Source organism: Brienomyrus brachyistius, chromosome 4, assembly GCF_023856365.1.
Source record: "Brienomyrus brachyistius isolate T26 chromosome 4, BBRACH_0.4, whole genome shotgun sequence".
In the NCBI taxonomy this organism is placed as follows: domain Eukaryota; kingdom Metazoa; phylum Chordata; class Actinopteri; order Osteoglossiformes; family Mormyridae; genus Brienomyrus; species Brienomyrus brachyistius.
The window spans coordinates 22,420,142-22,431,179 of NC_064536.1; the positions used below are offsets into that span (position 1 = coordinate 22,420,142).

The following is an 11,038-nucleotide window of genomic DNA, read 5'->3' on the forward strand; positions in this document are numbered from 1 at the left end:
AACTTATCTGTTTGGCCTGTGTTTGTGGTTTGTATTGCATTCCATCACCGCCATGGTAGCATCGTACTTCAGATGCATTTTGTTTGACTAGTGTGATCACTCCGGTCCGTGCCCTGCCCTTCTCGAAGAGGTGAATCCCATGCATGGTTAGTCGAAATCAAGCACAGGGCACATCTAGTGTGACCACTAACCGTGCCCGGGCATGGAACACCGATATGGCGTCAAGCATGCAACGGAACACGCATGCGTACATGTGCAGCATATGACCCAGAAGAAACAGGTCAGCTGTACATATCGCATCTTCTTCTCTAACAGAACTGCATTACGATAAAATATTATGTGTATATATCAGGTACTGAAAAACATTTATCAGACATAGTGACAAAGGATCTCTTTGGTCTATGGTAGTGTTGACACAATACAAAAATTATGACTTTGATATCGATACCACTTTAAGTGTCACATTACTGCTCCTGCAGAAAAATTAGTCAAGGACCGTTCATAGTAAGTTATGCACTTACGTCACTGATTTTCAGGAGGCATTTATCTCAAATGCATTTAAATTGCTACACTTTTAATTTTAACAATGTCAGGAGAACAATAATATGTTCTATTGAATTCATTAAACAGGGCAGCTTGGATCCCACCACATGAGGCAGCTGTGAGCCAAGAAGGTATGTTTGGGTACATTCTTTACTGACTCCTTTTCGGAGGAGCTCAGGTCAGCCTCACATGACTCATCGCCATTATATTGGCAGGAAAACGTGTGATATGCTGTCAGGCAGGACTAATGCAAAGTTGCTTGATGACTATGGCTATAAAACCACAACTCGATTTATCATGTCTATTTAAAGGTTTCCCCCCCACAGCTGGCCCAGTGGCCTAATGGATAAGGCATCAGCCTCCGGAGCTGGGGATTGTGGGTTCGAGTCCCATCTGGGTCGGTTATTTATTTACCAAGGAAATTATGACCTTTGATAACCTCGAAGCGTCATTTATAATATCCTTGGAAGTGAGATCATTTGTGCTTTCAAAGCAATGTAAAAATCTCGCCTCAGTGGCATTAAATTCAGTTACCCCTCAAGACGTGGGACCCACCGGAGGCGTGGGGCATGCGCCCGCGGAATCAACGACGGGGGCGAGACTGGAGGGCCGCCACGCTAATTGCGCTTTGTAAATGCATTAGCTCCATTTCTCAGATGCGCCTTTTGAAATTCAAATGCTATTCAACATTTGACAATAAAAAAAAAAGAATACAGTACTTGTGAAGCTGAAGTGTGGGCCACCATTGTGCTCATGTGCTGTTGGAAGCAGAAAGCAGTGAATGTTAAAGCTTATTCACATTCAAGGGGCCTCGCTAACGGTTTAGCGGATCCCTGCTAATTACCAGCGCCAAGAGCGTCCACGTGGATGGGGCCCTGTTCCCCACCCGGTATGTTGAACGACTCCTTAGATTACATCATTCTCCCCACGCAGAAATCCGTACTGCCCCTGCGGTGCGGCTGAGGAAACCCTATGTGAAGTTGTTACTGCTCTTATAAGCGATTCTGTGCATAAAAGGCTCTTGTAAGAGTGCAAGGGAATCAGTTTACTTAGTGGCTCATTAAAGATTGTTCACGGTTCAGCCTTATGGTTAACACAGCTCCTCTGGGTCTGGGGGAGTTTGACAGTTACGGTCCAAACCAGATCATGACTGAGAGGCCGGTGTGATTCCCCCCACCCCCTCGTTCTCGGGTCTGGGGGAGCCATTCTTCTTCCGGACAGACCTTGCATAACATTCCAAGCCTCACTGCCACCCTATTTACAGGCCATGAAAACGAACAGAATCAACAGCAACGGTCACAAAGAACACCGACCATGTGACTGGAAGTTCTCTCTCGTCGCCTGCATGCTTTCAGTAAAAGCGAAAGCAGGTTAAGGATGGATAAGTACCAACAGAGAGCAGGTCTTTCTGGGCTCACAGAGAACAGGATGTGCCCGATGTCACAGTTAGACAAAGGTCTGTTAAACAGAAACACATAACACAAGCCTACGTCTTTAGTAGTTGCATTATTCCGTGTGTTAAATATAATTAATTCGTCTAAATCGGTTTTTGATTGAAGATCCAGACTAGGACGTAGAAAAAAAGTATTTCCTAAAATATGAACTCGGTGTCTGAATGGCAGAAAGAAAATAAATAAAGCAGAAGCGTGAATGCAGATAAAGACGGCAAATGTGTCAGATATAAATGTCCTGTGTGTCGTCTTTCCCACTTTGCATATTTCATCCTTCAGAGGTCAAAGGTCGGTTTTTAATCTACTTCCTGTCAGCGGCGTGGTTTTTATCAGTGGGGGCGAGGAGGTATGAATTTTCACATTAGAATTTAAGCCTGGAAGCAAATTGGTCATTTATACAGGGAATGTGGATTAGGGGCACACGGGCCGGGGGGCGGGGGGACGAGCGGAAAGACCATGGAGGAGGGGTCAGAACGGACCGCTTTTCTGGGTCTGACAGCTGGGTCTGGCTTGCCATCTCCACTCATGAATATTCATCAGAGGGGCAGGGCTGGGAAAAGCCGTCATCCCGGGTGATTGGCGGCAGCCGTGGTGTAGGAGGTGTATATCGATGGGGATCGGAGCGGCTCCTAGCCGTACCCAATGAATATTCACGAGCCCCCCTGCCTAGCATCCCCGTGGCCCCCCCTGGAGCTCTCCTGGTGGAACAGTGCTGGATCCGGGACTATGAATAGGAACAGGCAGTCAGACATCTTGTCACCGTGGATAAAGGTGCATTTGGGGGGGGTGGCGGTTGGGCTCTGAGCCCACAAGGTAATGAGATGCATGATTATGCGAGGCGGCTTATAAATATTAATGAGGTGAATGAAAGCGGCGGCCTGTGCTTGTGCAGGAATGCGACGGGAGCGGGGCCTCTCGCTCGCCGCCCCGGGCAACCGCGGAGCACAGATGATGTGTTGCCGGGGAGATTTGTCCTCCCGTTACTCGATAAAATAATCGGGTGTGATAAAGTCATCGCCTAGGTGAGGAGAAAGCTCTCAATCTAGGGTCCAGATCTCAGGCAGGGACATCCCCAGCGGTGTTTAGGATGAATCTTTATTGTTTTTATTTCTGTGGGAGTTCAGCAGTTTTGTAAATAGCCGACTCTCTGCGAACTTCATATCGCGGCGTGCGGATAAACAAACACTGGAATGTGTTAGTCCCTTAATAATGAAGTTTGCTCGGATGGCATGTTGTCTCCCGCCTGCCTGACCTCGAAAGCCTCCAGATCTTCTCCCCGCACCTAGATCTGGATTTTAACCCCCGGCTCTCGAAGTAAGCCAGGAAGTCCTTGTCAGCGCGTTTCGGAGTTTGATTCGCGATGACCTGCTTTTGATCCCGCAAGTAGAATCTACCAGTCTGTGACACATATTTATGAAGAGGAGAAAGAGAGACACAGGATTCTTTGCCTCTCTCCCCCCCCGCCGTTATCTTCAGATGTGCAGCAGAAGAGCAAATGAGCAGTCTGCGCTTTCAAGGAGACGGGCACGCAGGCGCCAGCTCACTAACAATCCCAACACGGGTCCACGCGGTTCACATCTGAGGGCCTTTGTATCTTGCTGCGTCTACATGAAAAACATGCCTGGGGTGGGGGGGATAAATATTTCATTGGCTCTTGATTTGCTCCACTAGTGGCCTTGGGTGCAGAGGGGTGGGGGTGGAGATTTGATGGGACTCCACAGGATGCTTGGAAAGTGGCAGTCTTGTGCTGCAGAATGATAAGCCCCCCACATGTAAGCTCACAATATGGCCGTGCAGTTAGAGGCTAGGGTACTCTTATGTGGGGGCGTAGAGGAGAGATGGCGGGGGGACGCTTTTCAGGCATGGGTAGTCTGTGAAGTACTCTAATGTCCATCCATCCATAGGTGACCCTAGGCTTTCCTCCCAGGGCAGCTGAAGGTGAGAGAACCCAACCAGTCATTCATCCAGATAGATTTACAAAAAATGTAAATGCATTTACAATATATTGTTATTGCACACTGATATGACTAACACAAGTCACATTTTTAAATATAACTTTACAATACAATTTAATTTTATGAAACTTAATGTGGGGGTGGCATGGTGGTGCAGTGGTTAGCACTGTTGCCTCACACCTCTGGGACCTGGGTTCGAGTTTCCGCCTGGGTCACATGAGTGTGCAGTTTGCATGTTCTCCCCATGTCGTCGTGGGGTTTCCTCCGGGTACTCCGATTTCCCCCCCACAGCCCAAAAACATGCTGAGGCTAATTGGAGTCGCTAATTTGCCCATAGGTGTGCATGTGTGTGTGAATGGTGTGTGAGTGTGCCCTGTGATGGGCTGGCCCCCCATCCTGGGTTGTTCCCAGCCTCGTGCCCATTGCTTCCGGGATAGGCTCCGGACCCCCCGCGACCCAATAGGATAAGCGGTTTGGAAAATGGATGGATGGATGAACTTAATGTCTCCACACAACATTTTCATCTGACCAGCAGGGGGTGCACTGCACCCCTGATAAAGTCACTCATCATCTATCTATCTATCTATCTATCTATGATCTAGGGGGTGAGGGGGTTTTGCTGGGTGACGGGCCGGTCCTGCAGTGCCAGGCACGCGATCGGTCTCGTTTCTGCCCGCTATCGGGGCTCCCTGCCAGCTCGGCATCTGCCACGTCCCTGAGGATTCAAAGGCCCAGATCCAGTCACACTCACCTCTCAGGATGGGCCGGAATGAGCAGGCTTGCCACTTTACTCCGGAAGCGCGGTTCAATGTCTGCAGGGGCCCCCACGGGCAGCGTCGCACAGAATACAAGCCGCTGAGCGTGTTAACCACGCCAGTGACATCTTCTCCAGAGATGCAGGGGAGAAGCCGCGTTAAATCCCCGAGCCTTTTCAAGGCCGCAGGCCTGAAAGCTTTCTCCTCGTGTGTTAGCAGCTAGATGCAACTGCAGAGGCCCAGGATGTGGCTAGAAGGAGAGGAACAAGGGAATCGTAGTTCAGAGCTTAGCAGGCGCGGCAGATGACGTCCATGTCTGGAGTGTAACTCCCATGAGCCCCGGCAAAATGGCGTTCGTGTGAGCAATGGAGTTAGGGAGGAGAAAGTCAGGCGAAAACGTGGTGACCTTGAGTGCGACCTTAAGGTATGACGTGTTAAAGTTGGAATTCCCCTGTGGTCTCTTACACACAGGTCCTTGCCCTGAATAGTCCCTGCAGACATTTATTCAGAGTTTATTGAGATTAAACTGCTCATTACAAAAAGGATTAAGGTTAACATACAACTTAAGGTTGTTTGAGGTATACAGTTCAGCAGCGGAGAAAGTTGTGGGTGACGGAGGGGTGACGGCCAGCCTCTGTTGGCAGCAGACAGGCAGTCACCCGCGTCGAAGCAGATGTCCAGTGGAGCTCAGTGGGAGCGAGTGAACCCTTCTGGCAGCAAGCCCCACTCTTGGGGATGAACAGCCGGCAAGCTAACTGCCCCCCTCCCCGCACCTAGGATAGGCCAGCCGGCCTGTGACATCACCCCTCACAGAGAGGCAGAAGGGTCTTCCAGCACTGTCCACCGGGGCGGCGCCATCGGGCTTCATGGGAAATCAGCCGATCCGCTTTCTGCATCCCCAAAGACGCAGATCCAGCACAGCGGGGGTTGAGGTTTGCCGCTGAAAGTCACTGCTTCCTTTAATCCCCTCTGCCCCCGCTTACATGATAAGTCCTCATATTTCATTCACGCAGAAATGCTCAAAATGCACTGTATGCGTCAGTGTGCTGTGGCCATATACTCAAAGGAGCAGCACATTTTGATTAGATTTCCTTTATCGACTGCTGGAACAGAATACACATTTGCTGAGCCGTTAGCTGATGAACGCCACCCTCCCGCCCCCCCTCCCCCCTTGAAATCCATATAGGTAGATGTATAATGAGGATTTTCAATTGCCAGAGATAATATCATCGATTATTTCTGCTCCTTTATTTATTTATTTATTTTTTGTAATTTTTTGCAGCGCCCGTGTATGACATTATAGATAAAAGCCTCATGCAGATGGGCCACATCGCCTACCTGCCTCTGAAGGCCCAGGCTCACGTGGATCAAAATTAATTGTGGAACAAGAAGCTAATCCAGTTCAGGAGCACATTACTCTTCACCACGATTCAATTTCCAGTCTTATCCAAACAGAATGCTGGATGCCGCTGCTCCCGCTGGGGAGATGTGCATAAAGGCCCGTCCCCTAAATGGCGGCCGTTTAGAAAGCTCCGCCCACTCGGCCATATTGGCGCTGACGCTGCTAGCTGGGTCTCTCCTACCTCCATCTGCCCTCTTGGCCTGCTCTTCGACCCTCCACTGGTCTAAAGCTCCCCATTTCAACAACAGCAGGACACGTTTCATGGACTGACATTCCAAGGTTTCCATCACCAATTGTCAGCATTTCTTTCATCCACATAATTACCCAAAAAAATCTACCAATATTGCAATAAAATCACCGGAGTGATGAATATCCATATTTGTTTCTGGATATCTGTTATGTGTGCATGTGAGAGTGACTGGTGTGTGAATGTGCCCTGCGATGGGCTGGCCGCCCATCCAGGGTTGTTCCCTGCCTCGTGCCCATTGCCTCCAGGATAGGCTCCGGACCCCCCGGACCCAGTAGGATAAGCGGTTTGGAAAATGGATGGATGGATGGATATCTGTTATGTTTTTTTTCATGTATAATTACTTAAATACTTTGAATACATTAAAACAAGGTCTGTTATCTGGGTCATGGGGGCCCAGGGAACATTCTGGGAAGCGAGAAACCTCAGTCCATCATTGAGGAAACTCATGGCTACCAAAAGAATCTGCAACGCTTAGGGTGTGAGGTTACCCACAATCCTCCAAGTGAGAGGCTACCCACAGGCCGTTTCTCATTATACTGTACGTACTTCAGCGACGGTCTTTTGCATGCGACTGTTTTCGCTTTTACGGCATCTTCCATTGCCGATGACCAGTTCCAATATTAAGAAGTACAGAGGACTGTACAAATCTCCAGATGTCGTTCTTGCTCCACCCCAAAATATTAAGGACACATCGGTTGCATCCTTGACAAATGAGACCAATCCCATGATTCATTGTGCCCCAAGTTCGTTCTTAGGAGCCAGGTTAGCAAGACCGCTCTATTCATGCTTACAAGTACGATCTTTACGTTGTTGGTACTGAGAAACAACCACAATCCTCGAGGTGAGAGGCTACCCACAATCCTCGAGGTGAGAGGCTACCCACAATCCTCGAGGTGAGAGGCTACCCACAATCCTCGAGGTGAGAGGCTACCTACAATCCTCGATGTGACAGGCTACCCACAATCCTCGAGGTGAGAGGCTACCCACAATCCTCGAGGTGAGAGGCTACCCACAATCCTCGAGGTGAGAGGCTACCTACAATCCTCGATGTGACAGGCTACCCACAATCCTCGAGGTGAGAGGCTACCCACAATCCTCAAGGTGAGAGGCTTCAGTGTGACTCATCCAGCCAGTGAGAGACACTCACTACATGGAAAATTCTGGCTCATAAGTGAATATATGGCACTTTAGCAAGAATAATGTCCAGTTTCACACTAATTCCTCGACATGAACTAGCAGATCCAACAGGTCATGGGTCTCCAGGTTTTTCTGGTTAATGTAGGTGTTAAGTGCTGCTGTTTTAAAATCCATCCAGTCCAGTCCTCCATCTCAGGTGTATTTCAAACCTTGGCCTGGTAAATGAGCAGTGAACCCTCCGGACTTTTCTTTTTTTTTTACAAAACCCGGTACACGCTGCAAGCTGTTTCAGCTAACAAAACACTAGTGAATTTCTAGATTTAATCAGCTCTTTAAAGGAGATTAAAGATCGATCAAATTGCTTAAACTGCTCTGTTTCCACCCAGTCATTTACACATTCATCCATCCTCCATAACTGCTAATCCAGGACTGCGTCGTAGTGGGCCTGGAACCTATCCCGGGATGCATGTGGTGCGAGGCAGGGGGACACCTTAAATGGGATGCCAGGTTCTCACAGGGCATGCACACGCACACATGCGTACATCACTGGCAAATTAGAGACACCAATTCACCTAACTGCGTGTATTTGGACTGTGGCAGGAAAACGAGGGGGTGGGGGGTGCATGAGTAGCACAGACACCAAGCCGCTGGTGGGCACTGAATCCAGGACCCGCAGGCATGAGGCCACAGCGGGACACCGGCTGCTTCTGACGGCTATCTAATGCTATTCAGATGTTCCTCCGTGATTTATTTAGCTTCGCCGGCTTTCTATCCGCGTGCCTGACGAGTAACGAGATTAATGAACTATCGCCGTGGAGAGATGTCGTTATAATCAACGGCGAGAGTGTCACAGGGCACAGGCGGACGCACCGTAAACACATGGACTCCGTCCCAAAGCCGTGCTCCGCTTTTTTGTTCCGGCAGCCGGCAACAGACTCTTGGCAGGCCTGGGATCTCCAGAAGAGCCGTGGCCACCTGTCAGGATTTGACCGGCGGGCGGGATGTGAGAAGTGGGAGCGGATCCCTTCCGAAAAACCACCACAGGCTCCACGGAACCACTTCCCCCCAACACTGCGCACTTAGGTGCCTGTGTCTATCGGAGTCGAGCTTATCCGAAATGTCACTTCGCGGCATGCCCCCTAGGGGACGCCGGCCTACATTTCCGAGCCGGCCCGGCTGCGGGAGAGGACACCCCCAACAGGCGGTGCTAATTAAAAAACGACATAGGACACGGTGGGGATGGAGGCGACCCGCCACCTGTGCCAGATTTGCAAGGGGGGTAACGCACTGGTGGGCGGCGGTGCTCAGTGAACGCAGTGACCTCGTGGTGCACGGGGCGGCATGATCTTCCACGCTCGTCTTCATCAGAGGGTTTGTTCCAGCCTCCTGCTGGCTCGGAGAGACAAATCAGGGACACACCGGGAGACCTCTGAGGCGTCTCCATGCAATAATGAAGACGCGCTGCATACCTCTCACTGACACCGAGCTGTGCAATTAAAGGGTCACACTTGCTGTTTTTCTTCTTATTATTGTTCGGAAAGAGCTACATTTATCCATTTTAGTTTCGTCAGAGATGTACGAGCTCAGTGTTGTCAGTTTAATAGTTCTCACAAGCTGTATGAAGCACTTTAATTGCATGTTGAAGAATTTATAAAATTTCCTATTAACAGAGGATGTGAAAGCCGGGGAAAAGGACGTGAAGACACAGTGTGGCATTTCTGCTCAGGTTTCATTCAGGGTAAAGGGGGGGGGGGTCTGTGTTCCATGCAGGTGAGCTGGGGGGTCATTCAGGAAGCCGTCTGCAAGATGCTACATCCCCTCACACCCCCACCATGTCCCACTAAACCTGTCCAAGCCACATTCTCTCACTTAGCCGTTGATTGGACCGGTGATACAAATGTGGGTGCTCAGCAGGATTGGGGGGGGGGGGGGGGAGTGGGGGGGAACAACTGAGGGCTTGTCTTTACAGCAGATAGTGGGGGGGGTGGGGGAGAGTAAGGACGTGATGAATGGGTACGAACCACAGCAGAAACGGATCAGTCACTGCTGGAACACTTTCAAGTAAAAATGGCAGGAAGCATCACGACAAAGATATGTGACCTGCTGAACTTCCTCTTCAAGTCCTTATTGGAGCAAGTGCCCTGATGTTATACCTTTGATTCAAGAGATTAACCCAAAGGCACATCTTCGGATCACAAGTAGTGTAGGTTGACCGTTTGTGATAAATGCAAAAGCCAAGCAGGTTAAATGATCACAATTGCTGCACAGGATAGACTATTTTCATCTTATTTTATTTGATTGACTAACTACAGATATAGGATATAGAAGGGCAAGGTTGGGATCTATCATATTTCTCTTCATTACAAGGTTCTTCTCTGCACATTTTAATGAAAAGTGACCAGCTGACCTTTCCCAGGCTGGAGACGAGGCGAAAAACGTTATCGCAACACATCATTCCGAGCCCGTCAAAGTAATCCATCCAGGAATATCGATAAGCACATTAGACAGATCATTAAAACCTCATCCAGGCTGACGAGGCAAACAGAGCAGGATTAAATATTCATACGCGTGAATTTCCTGCAGCCGAATATTACATGGTCCTCCGCAGCGTTTCAGAGTGCCTTCAAATTACCGACGAGAGAAATCTCATCTGAAGGTTTCATCAACACGCCAGCGATGAACATTTAATGAGAGTTTGCCGTGAGTGTTTCATCTAATGGCGTCGCTCGCAGGGTTACGGTGAGTCTGCGGCTTGTCACATAATGCACAGGGCAGGAGGCAGCGGACGCCCCGGAGGGGATGCCAGGAACGCTCATTATGTTAAATAAAACATATCACACCACATTTGTTTTAGAGCAAATATAATAAAACTGTGAAGACGTCCAGGCAAATGTGGTCCCACTTGTTCCCTTCATTCCGTATGATTACACGATGCATTTTGCCCCCATACATTTCGTGGGATAGGCTTCAGACTCACTCAAAGGATGGTGATAGAAGGATAGTGATTCGAAAGAATGAATTTATTTTAAAGCTTGAACTAGCTTGAATAATTCCCTCGTCGCGCTCGTCCTGTTGCCCTGAACATACTGCGATCGTTACGGGAGGAGATCCATTTATGTTCGCGTCGCTTCGGCTTTTATAGAAGTTGACGAAAAACGTGCCGCAGTCTTCTGGAACCCTTGAGACTGTTCATCCTGCCTCCAGCTTGAAACTTTAGAATTCATGGATGCTCAGAATGATATCCTGTCATTCGTAACCACCCTCCATGCGAAAGGCAGCAGTGCCTAGGACTTGTGGTGTAGTTAAATTCTAGCATCGCATTCCTACCATGCATTTTCTGTCTGCGCTAAGTGCATGCTGTGCTTCTGCATTTCAGCATGCCAGATCGGTCCATCAAGGCTTCCTTTTCTATATATTGGCCCATAATTCTTCATTAGTATCATTAAAAACAGCTTCACTTGCAGCTGCCTTGTTTGGGCCCGTACAAACAGGGGCAGTAATCGGCATCCCATTTAGGGGGGTTTAAACAGCCTTGTTAAGCCAAC

The 11,038-nt window shown here is 49.1% G+C and overlaps 1 non-coding gene across 1 annotated transcript; it reads left to right on the forward strand.

The window, feature by feature from the left end:
* The first annotated feature begins 871 nt into the window (after positions 1 to 871).
* Positions 872 to 944, forward strand: trnar-ccg (transfer RNA arginine (anticodon CCG)). Its single transcript has one exon. It is a non-coding gene; the product is annotated as a tRNA-Arg (tRNA).
* The last annotated feature ends 10,094 nt before the right edge of the window (positions 945 to 11,038 follow it).